This window comes from Callospermophilus lateralis, chromosome 6 (assembly GCF_048772815.1).
Source record: "Callospermophilus lateralis isolate mCalLat2 chromosome 6, mCalLat2.hap1, whole genome shotgun sequence".
In the NCBI taxonomy this organism is placed as follows: Eukaryota; Metazoa; Chordata; class Mammalia; order Rodentia; family Sciuridae; genus Callospermophilus; species Callospermophilus lateralis.
The window spans coordinates 130,596,622-130,618,419 of record NC_135310.1 but is presented as its reverse complement, the minus strand read 5'-3'; the positions used below and the strand labels follow the sequence as shown (position 1 = coordinate 130,618,419).

The 21,798-nt window shown below is 33.2% G+C and overlaps 2 pseudogenes; both read right to left on the bottom strand.

Moving 5' to 3' along the window:
* Positions 1 to 2,968: 2,968 nt before the first annotated feature.
* Positions 2,969 to 5,574, bottom strand: LOC143402121 (tRNA-splicing endonuclease subunit Sen15 pseudogene; annotated as a pseudogene).
* Positions 5,575 to 14,538: 8,964 nt separating this feature from the next.
* Positions 14,539 to 15,550, bottom strand: LOC143402120 (olfactory receptor 14J1-like; annotated as a pseudogene).
* Between the last annotated feature and the right edge of the window lie 6,248 nt (positions 15,551 to 21,798).

Sequence of the window (21,798 nt, the reverse complement as noted above, 5' to 3'; positions counted from 1 at the left end):
GATTTTCTGAATAGGACCCATATAGTCCAGGAAATAATAGGAAGAATAAAAAAAATGTATTGCATAAAATTAAAAACTTCTACAAAGCAGAAGAAACAATTAACAGATTGAAGATGGAGCCTACAGAATGGGGAAAAAATATTTACCACTTACTCTTCTGAACCAGAATTGAAATCCAGAATATAGAAAGAACTTAAAAAAAAAAACCTCCAAACCCCAAATAACACAGTCAGTAAATGGGCAAATGAATCAAATAGTCACTTCTCAAAAGAAATATAAATGGTTAAAAATTACATAAAAACTATTCAATAATTTTAGCAATCAGGGATATGCAAATCAAAACAGCATTGAGATTCCATCTCACTCCAATCAATGATAATCATCAAGAATGTGAATAGGGCTGGGGATGTGGCTCAAGCGGTAGCTCGCTCGCCTGGCATGCGTGCGGCCCGGGTTCGATCCTCCGCACTACATACAAACAAAGATGTTGTATTCGCCGAAAACTAAAAAATAAATATTAAAATTGTCTCTCTCTCTCTCTCTCCTCTCTCACTCTCTCTTTAAAAAAAAAAGAATGTGAATAAAATTAAATGCTGGTGAGAATGCAGAGAAAAAGGAGCTATTATACACTGTTGATGGTAACATGAAGTAGTACAAACACTATGGAAATCAGTATGGACTTTCGTCAAAAAGCTAACGAAACAACTACAGAACTACAATATGATCTAGCTATACCACTACTTGGTATTTATCCATAAGAATAAAAGTCAGCATACTTTAGTATTATATATAAATCCATACTTATAACAGCACAATTCAAAATAGCTAAGTTATAGAACAAGCCTAGGTATCTGTTAACAAATGAATGGATAAAGAAAATTTTATATGTATGAACATAATATTATATGTATGGAGTCTTATTCAGCCATAAAGAAGAATGAAATTAAAACATCTGCAGGAAAATGGATGGAATTGGCTAGCATTATGTTAAATGAAATAAACCAGACTACAAAAGACAGGTATTTCATGTTCTCTCTCATATGGGGAAGAAAAAGATGATCTGAAAGTGTAGGGAGTCTATGAGAGAAGAGAAAGGGAATCAGGGAAGAAGAAAGGGGGTGGAAAGGGAGGGTAATGGAGGGAAATAAATGACCAAAATATGTTATATGCATGTACAAATATGCTGCAAGGAACTCATTATTCTGTGTTATTAACGTGCACTAATACAAATACTAAAAAAATTAAGAGGTTCAATCTCACGTTAAGTACTCACACACACACACACACACAAAAAAAAAGCAAACACAAACCTAAAGGAACATAGGAAACTTCTGAAAGTAATGGATACGTCTATTAACTTAGTTATGGTGATGATACCATAGGTATTTATATATGTGCAGTTGCATCAAATTGTGCACATGAAATATGTGTGTTTCTTTATATTTTAATTGTACTTCAATAAAACTGTCAAAGAAAATGTGATCAAATTAAATTCAAGAGAAGACTGTCAAAATATCAGGTTATATATCCCTAATATTTCTGTTTCGTCATGTTTAAAGATAACCTTCTCCAGAAAAATCAGATTAACTCACATTTAGAATAAGTATATTAACCTGGAAACACACATCCTCATGACCTGTGTTTGATTTGATCCTGTTATTTTTGTATTCTTTGTAATCATAGTATTTTTTATGTGACAATTAGTCTCACAATTATATCAAATATCTGAGGGGTAAAATTATTTTATTTTTATCCAAGGAAAACAGTCAATACAAACATATTTCCTTTATCCACTTTACAAAATAATTTATGACAAAAGAGTTGCTTTTATTTTATTTTTTTTACAGATTTTGAGGCGTTTTTATTTTAAAATATTTCATTATAAAAGTAACATAAGTAAAAGCTAAAATATTGAGGGAAGATAAAGTTTTCCATTCATTGCTCTGCCATCCTACTATAACCAGTTAGTAATTTCATCCACTTTGTCACATTCTAACATGTACTTGGTGTGTTATTTGCAGCCAGGATCACATAATTTTAATGATTACATAATATACCCTTCATAGATCTGTTTATTGACTATTTACCTTGACCAGGGGATGACAAAGTACAGCCCCACATTTGACTCCTGCTCTAAACTTCAAGTGATTCATAATTTAAGTTACAAAACAATACTGTTTGGAAAATCTTTGTGCATATTATTTTCATATTTGGACAAGTCAATAGGATATTAACAAAAGAGGAATAACTAGGTCTAATTAACAAAGATATTTTTAATGCTGAAACTGTCCCTCACTCTCTTATAATATTCAAGCTATGATATAATAAGGATGGTGGTGACAGGATGGAAAGGAAGGTCCAACACTCTCCTCGTAAGCACTTCTCTGGCCCCTATTAATGCTGACATATGAATTTACACTCATGACAAGCATATTTTCAATTCTGATTTAAAGTCAACCCAAAAGGAAAATAACAGTAAGTGCAACAGAAAAACAAACACACTCAAATAAATATTTTACTTTATACAAAAGATGTAAAAGCAGGCAGAATTAAACTCTCCACATTTCACAATGTACATGAAGTACCAGCTCAAGCTAGCTACAGAGGCCAGAAGGCCCTAGAAGAGCAGAATAAGGGAAGAGGTAGTGGATTCAACAAGGAGCCAGCAGCAGCCAGGTGAGTGTGGGTGATGAAGAAGTACAGTGCTTCCACCCCTCTGAACACATCCTCAACATAAAAGTTAGTAAAACTGTGTCTAAACTGTCTGTAATAAGAGTTCTAGAGCAACAACTCTATGGTTTTAAGCAATACAAATTCTTTTATCTGAAAAAGTTTTATTCTTCAGAAAGAAAACTTATGGAATGAGAAAAGCTAAATTGACTCTGACTATCTCTGAGATAAAAGATAAAGCAGTTAAATGGGTCTCAAAACCAATCTATTATAATTAAAGTGTTGAGAAGTACAGATGTCATCTTCTATGGGTAATATTCTGAGGGTCTGAGAGCATAAACCCTTCAGTGAGTTTATAATAGACTATTGTAGAATCGGACTCCAGGATGGCCAGAGTGAAAGACATCGGTATATCTGGATTCCCTCCTAGTTTTTGAGATGCCTTCAAGATGTCCCTTATCCTTTGATAGCTGAGGGAAGCAGAGATGGGTGTAGGCAACACAGTCTGTAACCCTTCCCCTTCTATCCCAGTATCAATCAGGTAGATGAGCTGAAGTTCAGGTAATCCCACACAAATTACATCATACCAACTTTTACTCTCCATGAGGTCCAGGTAAACCAAGAATGCTATATAAATTTGAGTGGCATCTCCAATATTTAAATTCATCATTTCTAAATATGTAGGGTGGGTGCTCATCCAGGCTTCTGCCAGAGTCCACTTGTGAGCGCCTCCGCCATGGTGAATGCCGCCCAAGTCCAGACCCCACTACAGCCTGGGGTCAGCTCAGAATCACCACTCTCCTCCAAGCCCGCCCACGCGGCCTCCCTTGGTGCATCAAGAGTTGCTTTTAATATATAATGTTATCGTAGCGCATGGTGACCATAATTTGGTTTTTAAATAATTCAAACACCACTTTCCAAGACCATTTTGCAAAATAAAACAAGATGAAATTTTACATTCTTAATTTTAAAATAGCTTTTTAAAAAAATTTTTGGATCTTGCCAGGTTCTCCCCTTCATGAATAAATAGTACTAGTTTGCATAAAACTCAACCTAAAATGTTAGTTAATCTTAAAAAAGACTTTCCTTCTTCTCTAGGACCAATATGTACATATTTAAAGGTAGGCAAAAAGTAGACAAATCATATTGGGAAACAGTGTAGATTTTTCCTCTTCATCTTAGGATAAGTTACTTCTTCAATGACATGCTGTCATTATAATTCTATCGTGGGGGAATGCTTCTCTTTGAATCATCTCCTCACTAATAAAATTCCTTAGCACCTCTGAAATATTTTTGAAAAGTTCTCTTATACCACTACATGCTTTGATCCACTGCATTGATTGACACAGAACACTCTGTGTCAAGGTTTTCTCCCAACACTTTCTCTTATCATTCTTCACTTCAAAGCTGCTCCTTCTTTCCCAGTTTGGAGTGGCAGGTGAGGGACAATGTCTGTATTCTAAGTTCCTTATTTTTCTTCTAAACTTTTATTTCTTCCCTATTAGAGAAAAATTACTTTGCCCTTTGTTGTCTAAATCTCCTGTACTGAAAAATTATCTACATATTGTTTTTCTCCTCTATTTGTTTTCCAGGCAAGTTCTTAACTATTGGACAGCTACATCTGTGTTTTCTTCCCAGCACCAAATTTGGTTGTCATCAGGGATCTATGTCCAGATGACCCAGTTTTTATACTGGTTTTCATATTGGCATAATCAATACCAGGTGGATAACTCTTCTGCCTCATTGGCCTTAGAACTCCATGATTTTATTCATTCATTATTGTCCTTAAATTACTGTTGATCACCAACCTATTATGAGACATTTTGGTGTTATCTGGAACTCAGAAAATACAAATGTGTGTAAGGTCAAGTCTCATTCTTCCACCTTCAAATAATTTATCATACAAGGAGAGAAACAAGCAAGTAGGAGACAATTAACACAGAATGTAGTAAGTACAACTATTGATCTGAAAAAAAGACTTCCAAAAACAGTAGAGATTTTGTTCACAGCATGAATGTCACCTATACTTCTACTATGAGACTCTATCCCACTTCACAGATGTTTGATCTTGGAGTGCACTTATATAATTCTCTGTTTCAAATTCTCCCACTATGTCTCTTCTTTCCAATTTATTTCTTAATGTAGCATTCTATCTTTTGATATGTAATTATGTGGATTTTTTTGTCAAACACAGTCACATAACCATAGCCATTGCCAACGTACAGAATGATTACATTGCCTTCAAAGTTCTCCCATGCTTCTTTCTAATGAAACCCTCCTTCTGCCGAGCTTCTAGTGACAATGGATCATTTTTTTCCTTTCAGTTTTCCTTTTCTAGAAAGTGTATTTAGGTGAAATCATATAATATGTAGCCTTTTTCTTTAATTTCTTTGGCTTCAAAGAAGGTCTATCTTGGTGCTGGGGTGTGGCTCAAGCAGTAGCGCGCTCGCCTGGCATACTTGCAGCACTGGGTTCAATCCTCAGCACTACAAACAAATAAAGATGTTGTGTCCACCGAAAACTAAAAAATAAATATTAAAAAACTTTCTCTCTCTCTCTCTCTCTCTCTCTCTCTCTCTCTCTCTAAAAATAAAAGAAGGTCTCTCAAAGGTATTCTTCCATATATTTGTTGGACATTTGTATTTCTTCTTTTGAGAAATGTATGTTTAGTTTATTTGTTCATTTATTGCTTAGATTGTAATTTTGGTGCTATTTTTTTTTAGTTTCTTTTATATTCTGAATAATAATCCCCTGTGGCAAGAACATTTGGGAAAGATGTTTCTCCCATTTTTGAGGATCATTCTTCATGCTCTTAATTATTACCTTTGCTGTTTAGAAGCTTTTTTATTTGATGTTATCACACTTACTGATTTTTCGTTTTATTTCTTGAGCTTTAGGAGTCATATCGCCAAGTTGATGCCTGCACCAATAAGTTGGATTGTTGACCCTGAGTTTTCTTCTAGTAGTTACATAGTTTCTCATCTAAGTCCTCTGTCATTGACCTATTTTGAGCTGATTTTTGTACAAGATGAGAGATAGAAATCTAGTTTCATTCTTCTACAAATGGATCTCCAGTTTTCCCAGTTCCATTGTTAGAAAGGTTGTCTTTTCTTCAACATATGTCTTTGTCAGCTTTTCAAGGATCATCTATGTGGGTTTGTCTCTGTCTGCATCTTCAATTCTATTTCATTGGTCTTCATGTCTAATCATCCTACTATAGTTCTGTAGTATAATTTGAGATAAGATATTGTGATGCCTCCAGCATTACTTGTATTGCTCAGAATTTCTTTGGTTATTATGGGGTTTTTATTGTTCCATTAGAATTTTAGGACTGTTTTTTTCTAGTTCTGTGAGAATGTCATTTGCATGTTGATGGGGATCACGTTGAATATATTGATTGCTTTTGGAAATATTAGCCATTTTAACAATATTAATTCTGCCTACTCAAGAACATGTGGGGCCTTCCACCTTTGTAAAGTCTATTTTCTTTGTTGACTGTTCTATAGTTTTAATTGTAGAGATTTTTCAATTTATTGGTTACATTTATTCTTAGGTATTTTATGTTTGGGGAGACTAGAAAACATTATCAACAACCATAGCAATTAGGAAAAAGCAAATCGAATCTACACTAAGATTTTATCTCACTCCAGTTAGAATGACAATCATCAGGAATAAATAACAGTAAGTGCTCTCAAGGATGTGGGGGCCAAGGCACACTTATACATTGTTGGTCAGACTAAAAATTAATATAACCACTTTGAAAATCAGTATGGAGATTCTTCAAAAGTGTGGAATGGAACCACCATATATCCCAGCTATTCCACTCCTTGGTGTTTGTCCAAAACAGCTAAAATTAGCACGCTGTATTGATACATAGATACCAATGTTTATAGCGGCCAAGTTGTGGAACCAGCCAACCTATCCATGTATCCACAGAAGAATGAATAAAGAAAATGTAGCATATAAACACAAAGGAGTTTCACTCAATTATAAAGAAGAATAAAATAATGTTATTTGATCTTAAATGGGTAGAACAGGAGAATATAATGCTAAGTGAGAGTGATGGGACAAATGTTTTCTCTCCTATGTGTGCCTATGTGCATGAGAGAGATTAGAATGAAAAAGAGACCTCACTGAAATAGAAGGGAGACCAATAGGGTAGAGGAAGGGAATTGAGAAGGAGGGAGGAGGGGCAAAGGATAAGGTACTGGGAAATAAAATTGACCAAACTATACTCTGTTCGATCTCCTTGTATGACCATACCTCAAAACTCCAACTTTTATATATAATTATAATATACTGATTAAAAAATAATGCTAGAAGAGGGTCCAATAAAGTATGGGAGAGAAATTAGGTATAGGGTGAAGGAGAGGGAAACAGGAAGTACTGGGAAATGAGTTTAATCAGATTTTGTCATGTGCATGTAGAAGTATGTCACAATGAATTTCAGTATTATATATAATAATAATCTTCAAAGTGTTTGTGCATGTTTTTAATTCATAAATAACTTGGCAAATATTTTATGTGTAAGAAAACAGGAAACCAGAAAAACTAATTTAAAGAGCTAGTAAAGAATCAGGAAATTTGAACAAAAAGCTAGAGTGGATCTTATTATTATTGTTAATTTTTATATTTTATTATTTTGGGAGAAGGAAGGATAAACAACTTGAAACCTAGGGATACCCAATATTTACTTTAACTTGTATTCTTTCTAATTAATTCTCATGACTTATTTAATACTGAATACATTCATCTATTTGGACTGATTTTTTTTCATTTTAATATTAATAGTAAAATACACTTAAAATAATGTACATTTTTCATTTTATCTTTTCTAAATGTATATTTTTTCCCTGTAAATGAACTCACAAATCAGGAAATCTTGAGTACAGAAAAAGTAGCAATGAGTTTTGGCCTTTTCCATGGCAAAGAGTTGGGAAGAATATTCTGTCCTCATGTGTTTAACTCAGTGGATCTAAGAAACTTATATCAAAGAACAGATCCTGGGAAGAAAGTGGTTGGTTTCTAGTTGGGATGTATATGGGCAATGGGAACAGCAATGAGTGACATTTTATGGAAAATAGTCCAAGTAGTACATCTGAGCTCCCTCTTGATTGGGGCTAAGCTTTGAGTTATGCTTTAAAAATATTTTTAAAAAATAAATTTGCCTGCTTATTGGCTGTTCCCAAACTGCAAGATAGAACAAGGGAGGTCAAACTCTGGTAAGATTAGTGGAATGAACTCAGGGAATACCTACACTTGTGTGTTGATGTTGGTATCAGCAGTTGCCTGGTGCATATACCTGCCCTGGATTTTTGTTTTTACTTTTCTTTCACAAATTCTATGGTATAGGTAATAGAAATTAAGGAAGGAACCTCTAAAAAGAAAAAAGAGCAATGGACCTTTGGAGGTACTGAAGCAGTGTGGTGTAACTACTCTATCCCAGGCAGATTGATTGATGATTTAGGCAGATTGAAGAAGATACACCAGGCTGTAGAGAGATATGAAATATCTTTATTGATGGATAGGAGAGCAGAAAGTCCTGTTCATCTTATGTACAGGATTGTAACAAAGTCTCCAGAATGCAGACTTCATGGGTTATATAAGACTACACAGGGACTGTTGCTTCTGACTTCCATAAGACAGTGCTCCCTAGACATCTGGGTGAGGGACCCTGATAAACTCCATTTTCTTTATAGCCAATGTTTCTTGAATCCAGGGTTCCCAGGGTCAGCATTACCTGGTAAGAGGAATTAAAAGGAATGTGATTAGTTTTAAGTTTTAGCAGCAGCAATTCTCTTCTCTGCATTGTGTAATCCCTATCACTCCCTAAAATCAGCAAGAGACAGAAAAAAGGGGTACTTTTAGTCCCTGTTTTAAATATCTGAGTAGTCAAAATAACTAATCCTTCCAGAGTAGTATGAATTTACTGAAGTCAATGATATATTTGATAAATGAAGCCATTAATAAAAAGAAAAATAAGTTGACTTGATTATAAAAGATGAGGCAGAATCAATGCACTAGAAAATGAAAATGACTTAAAATAAGCTTGATACATATACCCAGTGGGTGAGTTAATGTGAAATAAGGCAAACATTTATAACTAATAACAATAGACGAAGGCAATCAAGAGAAAAATCTACTCATCTGGAATGTATGTTCACTCTCAGAAAATGTTTGAAAACAAATGAAGAAGTGGAAAATGTGAAGACCAACACTAAGAGATATGTTGTGAGAAGAAACAATGATAGTATATAATAATAGAAAATACAAAACAGTAGACAGTATTAAAAGAAACAATTGAGAATTCACAGAATAAATGTAGTGCAAGATACGTTCCCTGAGAAGAAGACTATAACCTGAAATTTAGATTGAAGGATGTTTACTAGGGCATGACTGATGTACTGTAGAAGTGAGGATCAGAAAACAGGACTGGGAGGGAATGATCCGCAGTCCTCTCAGTATCAGTCTCAGGGAATTCTGGAGCTATATGAGTAATTTGGCACTGTCTTCAGTTATACTGCCTGTAGTTAGACCTTTATAGTGGCATTGGTTGGCACTGGGTGAAGGCACCCATGAGATGGGTGTGGTCATAAGTGAGACAGTTTTCTGGAGCTGAGGTAATCCCCATTGCAGGCTGGAAGCTGAGGACTTTTTGTCAACAGCATTTCCAAATTCCATCATAAAAGTACTCTTGGAATGGATTCATGGACCCAGTGGTCTCACAGCAAACAAAACCACTCCAGATTCCCATTTCAAAAGAGAGAGCTTACTTGTGTGTTACTAAGGTAGCACACTGGCTTTCAAATTAGCTTTCAATAAACCTTTGTAACTTCCAATTTTATTAACAAAATGTATTTTCATTAGTAATGGAGACACAATTTCTTTTTCTGTTTTGTTATTTGTTCCTATAACCATCTGTCAGATGAAGAGGTGAGGAAAGCTCACACAGTAATATTATTTTAACAGGCTAATTTTAACATAAAAATTATAAAACAATCATGATAAACTGGAATACTGACAGACTGGATAGAAGTAAGTGAAGAACTCTAAGGAGTATAGGAATAACCAAAATAAGAAAAAAACACAAATAACAGGGAATAGAGTATTCAAGAATGCGCATTCCCTCCTGAAGCTGAAATAGAGCACTCAAGGTGTTGGGACCACTGCTGAATCCCACTGTCTGATAAAGAATCCCCAGGAGGCAGATTTTGAGATGAAGATTAGGATGCAGAATACTTATTAAGGAGTACCTTCTGGGTAAAATTTGTATAGGCAAGGGAAGAAAAGAGCAGGAATGGGCAGAGAAAAAATTTGCATTGTGATGCATTACTGATGACTGCTAAATGGATTTTTTGAAGCAAGACTGTCCAAATTTGGGCTGAGTTGGCAGGCTGTTTTAGTTCTGTGAGCAGTCAGTGGATGAAGGTAGCTCCAAGAAGAAGTTGGTCGTGAGCCAGGAAACTCTGTAGTCAAGACAAATCCCTGAAGTGCCAATGTTTCTCATTATTGTAATCTGGCCATTGCACATTCATAACTTTGTGATTTCTTTCTTACATGTGTATTCAGGAGCTTTCACAATAGCATTTTGCACAATTTCTACGAATCTGAAAGAACATAAATGTCACTCAACCACCTATTTGGTAAAGCTATTTCTTGTATTTGTTTAGTGAAATACTATACAATAATGAAAATACATAAATGATAGCTAATGCTAGGTAGCTAATTAAAATTTACAGACAATATTGAGCTAAAGATACATAATATAATAGAAAGCACACAGTATGTTTTCTTTTATATAAATTTAAAAATCAAATAATAATTATATATTTAAGGGATATACATCAGTAACTTAATACATTCAGGAAGACCAAGGGATAGAAAAACTAAAAGGTCAGATTAGTGATGATGTTTTAAGAAGAGATTAGGAGGACTGGGATTAGAAACAGACATTCAGAGGATTCAGGGAAGGGGTAGGCTTTAATTCTTCCTCTTCTTTATTTTTTTGTTTTTTGAGGAAAAAAAATCTTAGACTCAATTCCATTTTGCTAATCATATGTTTCTATAATCTCTTAACACTCAAGCAGTTTTTACAGTTAAATTTCACATTGAAGATAAACACTATTTGGCTTAGGGAACAGAAAGCTGAGTCACTTGCATCCTTCATATCAGATACTATATTTTCAACAGTTTCTAGTAGGCTCTACTTCTTGACCGGAATACTGGTGATTTGCCTTGGTCCATAGTTTTATTATGAACAATTATATGTCCCTAAATTGAATAACCTAGAAAAAAATGAATAAATTCCTTGACCCATTCAACTTATAACATTAAATTATGAAGAAATAGGCAAGGTAAATATAGCAATAAGCAGTTAGGGGATAGAATCATTGATAAAAAGCCTCCTACCAAAGAAAAGCCCAGGACCTGATGGCTTCACTGCTGAGTTCTGTAAAACATTTTAAAATATTAATTCTTTTCTAACTTATCAAAAAAACTGAACAGAAAGGAACACCTTCAAACTCATTTTAGAAGGACAGGATTAGCCGGATACAGAGCCAGATGCAGGAGGAGGAAGAGAAGAAGGAAGAGGAGGAGAAGGATGAGGAGGAGGAGAAGGAGGGCAGAGGGAAGGGGAAGGGGAGAAGAGCTAGGGGGAAGAGGGGGAAACAAGAAGACAAAAACAACTGTGTAGGCCCATTTCCCAGATGAACATAGACACAAAAAATCTTCTACAAAATAATACCAAACTAAGGTTAACAGCACATTAAAGATCATTCAAGCCCCACTTGGTAGTGAATGCTGGTAATCCCAGAGACTTGGGAGACTGAGGCTGGAGGATCAAAAGTTCCTGGCTAACCTCAGTGACTTAGAGAGGCCTCAAAATAAAAAAAGGAAGCTGGTAATGCATCTGAGTGGTAAAGCACCCCTGAGTTCAATCTCCAGTATAAAAAAATCATTCACCAACCTCTATTCAATATAGTTCTGGAAATCCTAACCAGAGATATTAGGCAAAAGAAGGAAAAAAGGGATATCCAAAAATGAAATTCAGTTAAATTGACTCTGTTTCATAAGTTGAATTGATTGTGTCCAATATATGAGAATAAAATATTTTATTTAATGCTATAGCTACAGCTGCCTAACAAAACAAATATTTGTTAAATGAATAAATTAACAAATGGATAAAGGAATGTGGAGTTCTCAGTTCTCTCAAAACCCAATTATGTTATTTTTTCATCTTAATCAATTAGGGGAAGGGTCTTTTAATATAATAATACAGCAAAACTGTTCATGTGATGTTGCCAAATAACAATGGAGCTCTGTGGCAGAACACAAGTAAACCTGGTAGTAAAATGTATCTTCTTACCTAAGAAACTGAAAACAGAGAAGAAAATGTGGGGAAAAAATTGCTTCTTCCTTTCTTTAACTATTATATAAGAAAGGTAAGACTGAGCTAATTGAAATGTAACAAGTAGAAAGTGAATTTAAGACATTTTATTTGGGACTCCAGTTGTTCTCAAAACTTCTGCTTGGCCATAAATGGCAACCCCAAATCCTCAAATTATAAAGTTATACAATTCAATCCTACCTTTTTGGCCTCTTCTTTCTATCTCCATCAAATTAAAAAATTATAATTATAATTATAAGTCCTTATTTCCTTTCCCTATTTTTAATTTAAAAATTAGCTCATTACAGAAATTTGGGTAAATCCTGAGCCTCTTGGAATGGTAGATGATTAAGCTTGTGAGCCCAGATCCATGTGCTGAGCTCTGGATTTTCTCCTGCTGATGCTGAGACTGGATTCCAGGCCCTATTGTGATTGCTCCCCAAAGCTGAATAACTTGGCCACTGACTTGGGTAGAAAAGGATGCCACAAAATGCAAGCTTGCTCAGACAGCTCTTGTGTAAGGTGAACTTTCAAGTTGGAGCATCTAGTGCTACAATCAGGTTCAATGCTTGCATTCTAGGTGTAATGGAGCCTGGGGCAGTGGGCTTTTGTATTCTCACATGGGAGGTAGCAGTAGCAATGCAGAAATCCTCATAGTTCAAAGACCCTTGGTAGTTGCATTGTATGCTTATCTTGAATAGAAAGTGAGTCAGTCAGGTTTTGGAAATCACACAAATTAGGGAATGTTTTATTTTCATAAAGAGAATTAGCAGAAATTTTATTTAGAGAAAACAACAAAACTTTTGGTATTTATTGGAAACAAAAAACAAGTTTCACAGAGCACAATATTTTCCATGTTAATTTGTATATTTTGAATGACTATTGGTCTCAAGACAGACAATAATTACTGAAATGAATGAAGACATTAAAAAATGTATCTATGAAAGTAATAGAAGACAACAAAAATGTAAAGAGTAGCTCTTCTACTCAAATCATGCAGTAAAATCAATACAATATTATTTAATTTAACATATATATGTGTATATATATATATATATATATATATATACATATATATAATAAAGAGAATTGAAAAAATAGAATGGAAATTGAAACATATATGTATTTTATAATTCAGTGGGCTTATTAAAATAATAGGTCAGAGAAAGAAAATTTCAGAAAACTATGTTAAAATATTTCACTGGGGTGAAACTCAAAAAGAAACAAATATTATTCACATGTTATTATTGTCTTTTGAATGGCCTGAGAACAAAGGAATTAAAATATCTAATTATGCATCATTTATGATTATGTCTTGATTACCTGGACTAGTTAAGCTTTGTTTCCACAACATTAAAAGCTCATATTCAGTTTACTTGATATAAGGTTTGCATTTATAAAATGGCCTGAGAATTTGAAAGAAAAAGAACCTGAGAAAATGATTTTGCCATCATAAAACAGAATTGTAATACTTATAAAAGTTTTCATAAAATAGGAAATGTGTAAAGCCAAAATGCATAATTTGGAAAATAAGTATTGTGAATATATTTAATTTCTTGAGATATCACACATTTGAAAATAATTACAAAAGGTAAAATATTGTTATTATTTTTAAAAGACCCCACAATTTAAATGCTGTATCTGTATTTTTGTGTTGCAGGCACCTGATACGACTTCAAACAGCTAATAGTTCTCTCGGAATATTTTTTGCATGAATTAACAAAATCATGTAAGACATAGAGTAGAAATGACTTGGCCATCTATTGCTAATTGTAACATAAAATATCTAATATTTTTGGAAATAAATATGGTCTCAAAAGCACTGAACAATTTGTACACTTTGACTCCACAACCAATACTTTGAAATTATGAAAACTTCAACTTTCAGCATTACTTATAAGAGTGAAAAATCGAAAATAACTAGTATAGGTGAAAAAGATAAATGATTATTTGTATTTTCAGATGAGTTTAATTGATTATGTTGTATTAAAGAAAATTAGAATAGTAAAACTTTGTGGTTAAACATAGTAATGGCCTATAAATTTAAACCAATATGCAAAATTGGTATATATTAAGATAAAAATTAAGATGGATATTTAAACTTAGATAGATTAAAATGAAAATAGTTGACTTGTTTGGTGAGTGAAACTGTTTGTAAATATTATCATTTTTTATTTTTATTGTTGTAATATCATTTATACAAAAGTGTTTAAAACATGCTATGATTGTTAGTGTGTTTGTGTAAGTATGTGTTTGTGTGTATATGTACTGGGATGAAAAAAGAAGTAGTGGACCTATATTACAAGGTCATATGTGTTTACAATTTTTCTTAATTAAAAAAAACCAAAAAATTATTTCAATGAATACAATGTTCAATAAATTAAGAAAAAAGTTTCTTCAATGATGATGATTATTTTACATAGTTTGTCTATAGAAAGTAATGCAATTTCTTCATTAACTTTACAAATTGATGGATCCAATTACCAAAAAAAATTCCTTGCATATAATACTGAAGAACCACTAACAACAGGACAAAAGTGTATTTTTCCCAGAGAGAATTCTCTGTCCCAAAGTAAGTTTCTTAGCACAACCTTCATGGCCTCATTCCTCAGACTATAGATAATAGGGTTGAGTGTTGGGGGTATCACTGTGTAAAAGATAGATACCATAAGATCAAAGATCAAATGCAGATGGAGAATCTGTAGTTGGTTTTAGATATGCACAGATGCCTGTAGAGAGAAAAAATGAGACAACAAAGAGGTGGGGCAGGCAGGTGGAGAATACCTTAGAGCGGCCTTCACCAGAGGGTATTCTTAGAACTGTGGAGAATATGTGAACATAGGAGAATGCAATGGAGACAAAGCAGGCTAAAGCTACCACAGACATGAAAGCAGCTACTCCGATCACTCCTAGGTAATCATTGGAACAGGAGAGCTTCAGTAATTGGGGAACATCACAGAAAAATTGATGGATTATTTTCACCCTACAGAATGTGATAGAAAATGTGGCTGCTGTGTATAAGATTCCTGAGATGCCTCCACTCACCCACACAGCTATCACAGCCCACTGACAATTTCTGGGATCCATGATGACCTCATAGTGCAGTGGGAAGCAAATGGCTGTATAACGGTCATAAGACATGACTGTAAGAATAGCTACCTCAGTCCAGGCCAAAGATGTGAAGAAGAAAACCTGCAGTATGCACTGGCCATATGAAACATAGTTATCATCCATCAGTGAATTGTCAATGGCCTGGGGGACTGTGACAGAAATGAAGGAGAGGTCCAGAAGGGAAAGTTGCTTCAAGAAGTAATACATTGGAGATTGGAGGTGCTGGTCCAGTGTTGTGATGGTGATAATAATGAAGTTTCCTGTCAAAGCCACTAGGTACAACACCAAGAAGAGCAAAGCATACAAGATCTGCAGCTCGCGATCATCAGAAAACCCCAAGAGTAGGAATCCATTCCTTGTAGTTATGTTTGTCATAATCATTTGGAAAATGCAAATCTGGTAGCAGTTGGAAAATAAAAGAATATGGAAAATGTAATAGAAAGACACTAAAATAATCATTAATCTGTTCATCATTGCTTATTTCAATCATTTAAGGACCTGTTATTTATCAGCTGTGTCCTAGATGTTGGGAAATCAAAGGTGATAACACATGTTTCTTAAGTAAATAGAGCTTACAGTTTACCCTAGTAAACTAGTAGTTAGAATACAAAACAGGTCCTATCAAGAAAAAGTCATTGTGTTTGCCCCAGGGATAAATGCTATTCCATTGTCACAGGTGAAAACTTTTGCTTTGTTTTTCACCAAAAGAAACACAATAATGAGCTCTTAGGAGTGTTTGAATAGTGGATGAATTACATTTGAGCACACTGGCTTATTTTAGTAGATGAAATGGCCCTTTTCAGAGGAAATTTTGGAAATTAAAACATGGGCTTGTTGTGGACCGGTGATCCCTGTTTTCATTCTAGCAAACAATATGGTCATTACAATGAGAAGCCAAGAGCCAAAATGGACAGTGTTATTGCTCTTCCAATTAACACTGTATCTAATGGACATGTTGAAATCAAGAGCAAAAATACTTTGTAAAGTAAATACTTAAATACCACTCACAGATTAAGCGTCTAATTTGATTACATGAGATATTTTCTGATTCTAACAAATTCTGTTTATATCTTCATTTTATCGAACTTGTTGAAGCTCTCAAATAGTTATTGATCACTTACTACAAGTAAAGACACTTGTAAAGAAAAAGACTGAATGCCCTGAGGTGGTTTTTAAACATGGAAGGAAAAATACTCTAATACACAACTTCAGAAAGAGATTTGTGGAATAAAGCAGTCTTCATTTCAGAGAAGGGATAAACCGAGTTTGGGTTTATGACCTGGGCTTTTGATCTTATGAGATGGAACTATCCAAGCATTTATTCTCCCCTTACAAAATGCACATTGGTATGTGAGGACTGATGAGACATTAATAATGATTCTCTTATATTCCTGCACATTTTTCCTTTCATGTCTTAGTTCTATGCAACAACTGAAGAAATTGCTGTATTAGTTTTTTTGGACTTTATTTTAAACCACATGAAATCTCACTGTGTGTGTGTGTGTGTGCGCACACACACAAAATTCATCTTAGAAAAATCTGGGAGAATCCAAAGACTTGTGGTGAGCACTCCCTCCCCATTCCTTATCAGTATTTTGTTAATCCATCTCTCCTGCTGACCACCCAGACTTCTGCTGCCTCTGTTTCATGAAACTTCTCTTTCAAAAAGAATGCATCTAAGGATCATATTTCTATTTCCTGCTGCTTTTAGACTATAATAAAATGGCTGTTAAATTAACTAAATATTTTAAATTTGTTTTAGTTGTCACAGTTGAAAGCCTCTTTTATCTTACTCTGTGAACATGAATTCCAAATTTAATTTAATCAACCTATAGTGTCCTCAAACTTATTGATTTCTGTTAACATTTCATACCACATAATAGCACATAATAGCAGAGAAAATTAAGAGTGAAGTTATACTTCTAACAGAATTTCTGTAGTCCAAGTTTTGTTTTATTGTTCCATTTTGCCCTGTACTGATAAAATTATAAACAACATGATTAACCATACTTAATTTTGATTAATTTAATATTTTAATCTGCCAAAAGCACATATGTGGTTATCAACAGACTGGGAAGTAAAAAAATAATAACAATCTTGAGCATTCATTTTAATAAGACAGACACCATACTAGAGTACATCATAAAAATATATATCATTTAATTTACACAGGTATTTCTATCTTTATGGAGATAAGCATCTTAATCTTTATTTATACAGGAAAAACTTAATGCCCAGAATGCTTAAATAGCAGAATTGATGTTGAGTTCCAAGCCCTTGGCCTTTGTAGCTCATACTGCTTTCTTACATGTAAAAATATATAAAACTTAATAAAAGACATGAAGGAATATTGGGGAAAAAAAGCCACAATTACATTCAGGCTTGTAATTCCTACAGACACCAAAGATTATTTGAAGAAGTTTTTTACAAAGCTTAATTTATGTAAACAGATAAAATATTAACCTTTTCCAATTTACTGGTTTTCCTTAAGTGGCTCATTATTTTAACACACTTATGTGAATTAAATATATAGATTTTATTACTTTGTTTATTTTCTGGGAACAAAAATTCCTTCCCTGAAAGAATGAATACTCTTGCTTTTTCTAAAGTCAATTTGAAGAACATAAGGTTCTGTCAAAAATTTCATGAAAGCTTACTCTTTTTTCTTACCCAAGATTGGAAAACTCACCACAGGTGTCTTTTGTATGCAGTAGTTGTTAAAATTGATCACCAACTTCTGACACTTCTCATCTGTAATCACACAGATTTTAAATATATGTCATTTCCCTTGAGAATGTGTGTGTGTGTGTGTGTGTGTGTGTGTGTGTGTGTGTTGTTTTTGTTTTTTGAGGGGGAGTGGGGAGCATCTTTCAAATTGGAAACTTGAGCTAAATAATAAATCTTCATTTTCTCTACCCCTCTAGCACCTGGGACTTGGAGTTGTAACATTTCCACACAAAGAAATGGTTTAGTAAGTGGTGGTAGATGTTTGTTGTCCCTGCTTCAGTGGTTCTCAAACTTTAATAGGTATGTAAATCACCTGGAGAGCTTATTAAGACACAGGAACCTAAGAACTACACTCAGAAATTCTGATTCAGAAAGGCTCAAGTGATCCCCAGGAATTTGAGTGCCTACCATGCTTCCAGGTGTTGCTGCAGATCTGAGTACCATGCATGGAGAACCACTTTACTAGCTAAATCATGTATTTCTAAGACGAACAGGAAATCTTGAACTTTAAAAAAAATGAATATTTAATGTCAGTCCTCCTGGAAAACTAAAAATAAATGTTTATGTTTGAAATTGAGACCTACCTATCGAATCTCCGGTTTTGAACAACTATTTTGGTCATTCATTATGATTAGTAACAATAGAAAAAAATAGTTTAAAAAAAAGTCTACAAGGCCATCCTAAAACAAATGTAGCAACTACCTGAAATCCTCTCAGGTGGCCTAGTCTATTAAAATTTATTATTCAAATCTTATAATACCTTTAAAAGTAATTGAAAATAAATGTAAGCCCACAATATACTTTTGTTTTTTTCTGAGATCTCTTACCATCTTTTATGGACATCATTAATATTTTTTAGTAATGACCATGTGACCAAAGATTTTCTCTAAAGTTATGTGGATACTTACTTGTTATATTGTAAAGGCTGCATAGCATTCTGCTCAGATTACAAATCACAGCTTGCAGGGTTTTTTTTTTCATTTTTTAAAAAAGTTTTATTGAGTACCTGTTTTGTACCATGCACTTTTCTATTTTGTGTCATTTCTATTGTGTGTCATAAATAACATTTTTCCATGTTTTTTAATGCAACAATTATTCAATTCATGTAAACATATAAACAGCTCTGTTAAATTTTTCTTTATTATAAATAAAGACTTGTGGGCTGGGGATGGATGTGGCTCAAGCTGTAGCACACTCGCCTGCCATGTGTGGTGCTGGGTTCAATTCTCAGCACCACATACAAATAAAGATGTTGTGTCTGCCGAAAACTAAAAAATAAATATTAAAAGATTCTCTCTCTCTCTCTCTCTCTCTCTCTCTCTCTCTCTCTCTTGCTCTCTTTAAACAAAAATAAAGACTTGTGCTAGCATGATCAGTCTTATAAATATTATATTTTCTACAGTTGATCTTTGTTAAATTTAAATTGAGATGAGGTTATTGTTGAAAATTTTCATAAGTTTCAAATATTGAGAATTCTTTTTAAAAATTATCATGAAATGTTATATTGCTTGCAACATTATTTTCCCTGATCTCACCAACACAAGGAATTTATCATTTGTTATTTTTTGTGCTAGATTACATAAAACATATTGTGTAATAATATTCATGTAGCAATTAAAATCAGATTGCTCAAGTTTGGATTCTGGTTCTACCATTTACTTTTTATGAGGAAACTTTGAATAATTCATCTTTCTGCATCTTTGATTTCTTATCTGAAAAAAATGACCTTATTGATTAGATAATTCATGAAGAACATTCAGCAGAGACTCATAATTAATTAGGCACTTAAGAATAAGTATTATGACCATTGATGTTTGATTTAAAATGTTACCACCCAAAATTTTTACAAAAAAAATATAGGAAACACTTTCTATTTTTTTTTTTGTTTTGAAAACAAAGTTAGACAAAAACAGTGTACACATACATATAAAAGGGAAAAATAACTTCGTATCAATGCATACAGAAAATTTTGATAAAATTCAACAGCCATCCAAAATAAAAGGATTAAGTTACTGAAAATGAAGAGGGAAACTTTGATCTGACAAAGAGAATCCTAACAGAAGTTATGGTATTCCTCATACTTAATAAGGAAATATTTAATATTTTCCTTGTGATTATAGAAATAAGAATGACCACTAACAACATTTCTACTTGACAGTTCAATAGTATAAGAAAAGTCACAAAGAATTTATAAAATTTGGAAACAAATTACATGGTTTTGTACATAAAAATGCAAAAATAAAATATATGTAAGCTATTAGAATTAATTAGTAGTACAGAATAGTCAATGAAATTATAAAATTATAAAAAACATATGTTTTGGTATCTTTAAAAAGCACCTAGTGTTAAGAATAAATCTAGGGGCTGGGGTTGTGGTTCAAGTGGTAGCGCGCTCACCTGGCATGTGCGAGGCACTGGGTTAAATCTTCAGTACCACATAAAAATAAAATAAAGATATTGTTTCCACCTAAAGTTAAAAAATAATATTTTTTAAAAAGAATAAATCTAATTAAATATTTTGAAAGACTTTACATTGAAAAACCAGAAAATTTTGCTGATAAAAATTAAAGCAGACAAATAAATTTGGGGGTCACAGTATTTTAATAAATTGGAAGTTTTAATAATGTTGAGATGTCAATTATCCCCAAATTAATCTGTAAATTCAATGTGGTTGTCATTAAAATTCAACTGGCTCATATGTTTATGAAAGTTGATGATTCTATAATTAATATAAAAATACATAGAATAAAGTTCACATCAAAGTCAAAGAACTTACATCAGTGGATATCAAAACTTACTATAAAGCTGTGATATCTAGAACAATCATTTAGAATAGAGGATCCCTGATCAAATTCATACAGCCATTCATCAGATTTAAGATCAATATTCCACTGCAATGAATTGGGAAGAGAATAGTGCTATCGCTTGGATCTTAAATATTCCTTAAAGGCCATGTGTTGAAGGATTGAATTACAGCCTGAATTCAAATTGGGAGGTGGTGGAACTTTTAAAAAAATAGGGCCTTGTGGAAGGAAGTTAAGTAATTTGTGACTTGTCCTCCTTAAAGGGGATATTGGGACTCTATCCCCTTTCTCTCTTCCTTAATGTTTCTTATCTGCCATAGGTGAGAAGCTCTACTCTACCACATATTCCCTGTGATGATGTTTTGCCCCACTTTAGGCCAAGAGCAATAGAGTCATTAGACTATGAAGTGAAGAAACCTGTGAAACTGTGAGCCAAAATCTTTCCTCTTCATTAGTTGATTATCTCAAGAATTAATTCACAGTGATAGAAAACTGACTAACAAAAATGATCTTTCCAATAAACTTTGCTGGGACAACTGAATATCTATATGGAAAGAAGCCATGTTCTCTATCTCATGTTCTTCATAAAAGGCAATTTCAGTCTAGTGAGAACTAAAACAATAAATCCTCCTAAAAAAATTATCAAACTGAATTATCATAGAGTAGAAAAAAATTTGTTTAAGGCACAAAATACATGAACCAGAAAGATGAAGATAAATAAATTATATTTCATTAAAATTGAGAACTTATAATATTGGATCATAATTTTAAAACTTATTGATGATTACTAATTTTAAATATTCAGAACTCTTTGAAGTAAACCTTAATTGCAATTAAATATTTCAAATGGTTTATCTTGCTAATCCTAATCCAATTGTATTAGCAATGAGAGATTATCAGAAAATAATGAATATTAAATATTTCAAATGGTTTATCTTTCTAATCCTAATCCAATTGTATAAGCAATGAGAGATTATCAGAAAACAATGATATTTTAATTATAAAAGTATTATTTATCAAAGTGTGAAAAGCATATAAAAGTATTATTTATCAAAGTGTGAAAAGCTGATACTTAGATGATAAGATACGGCCTTAAAT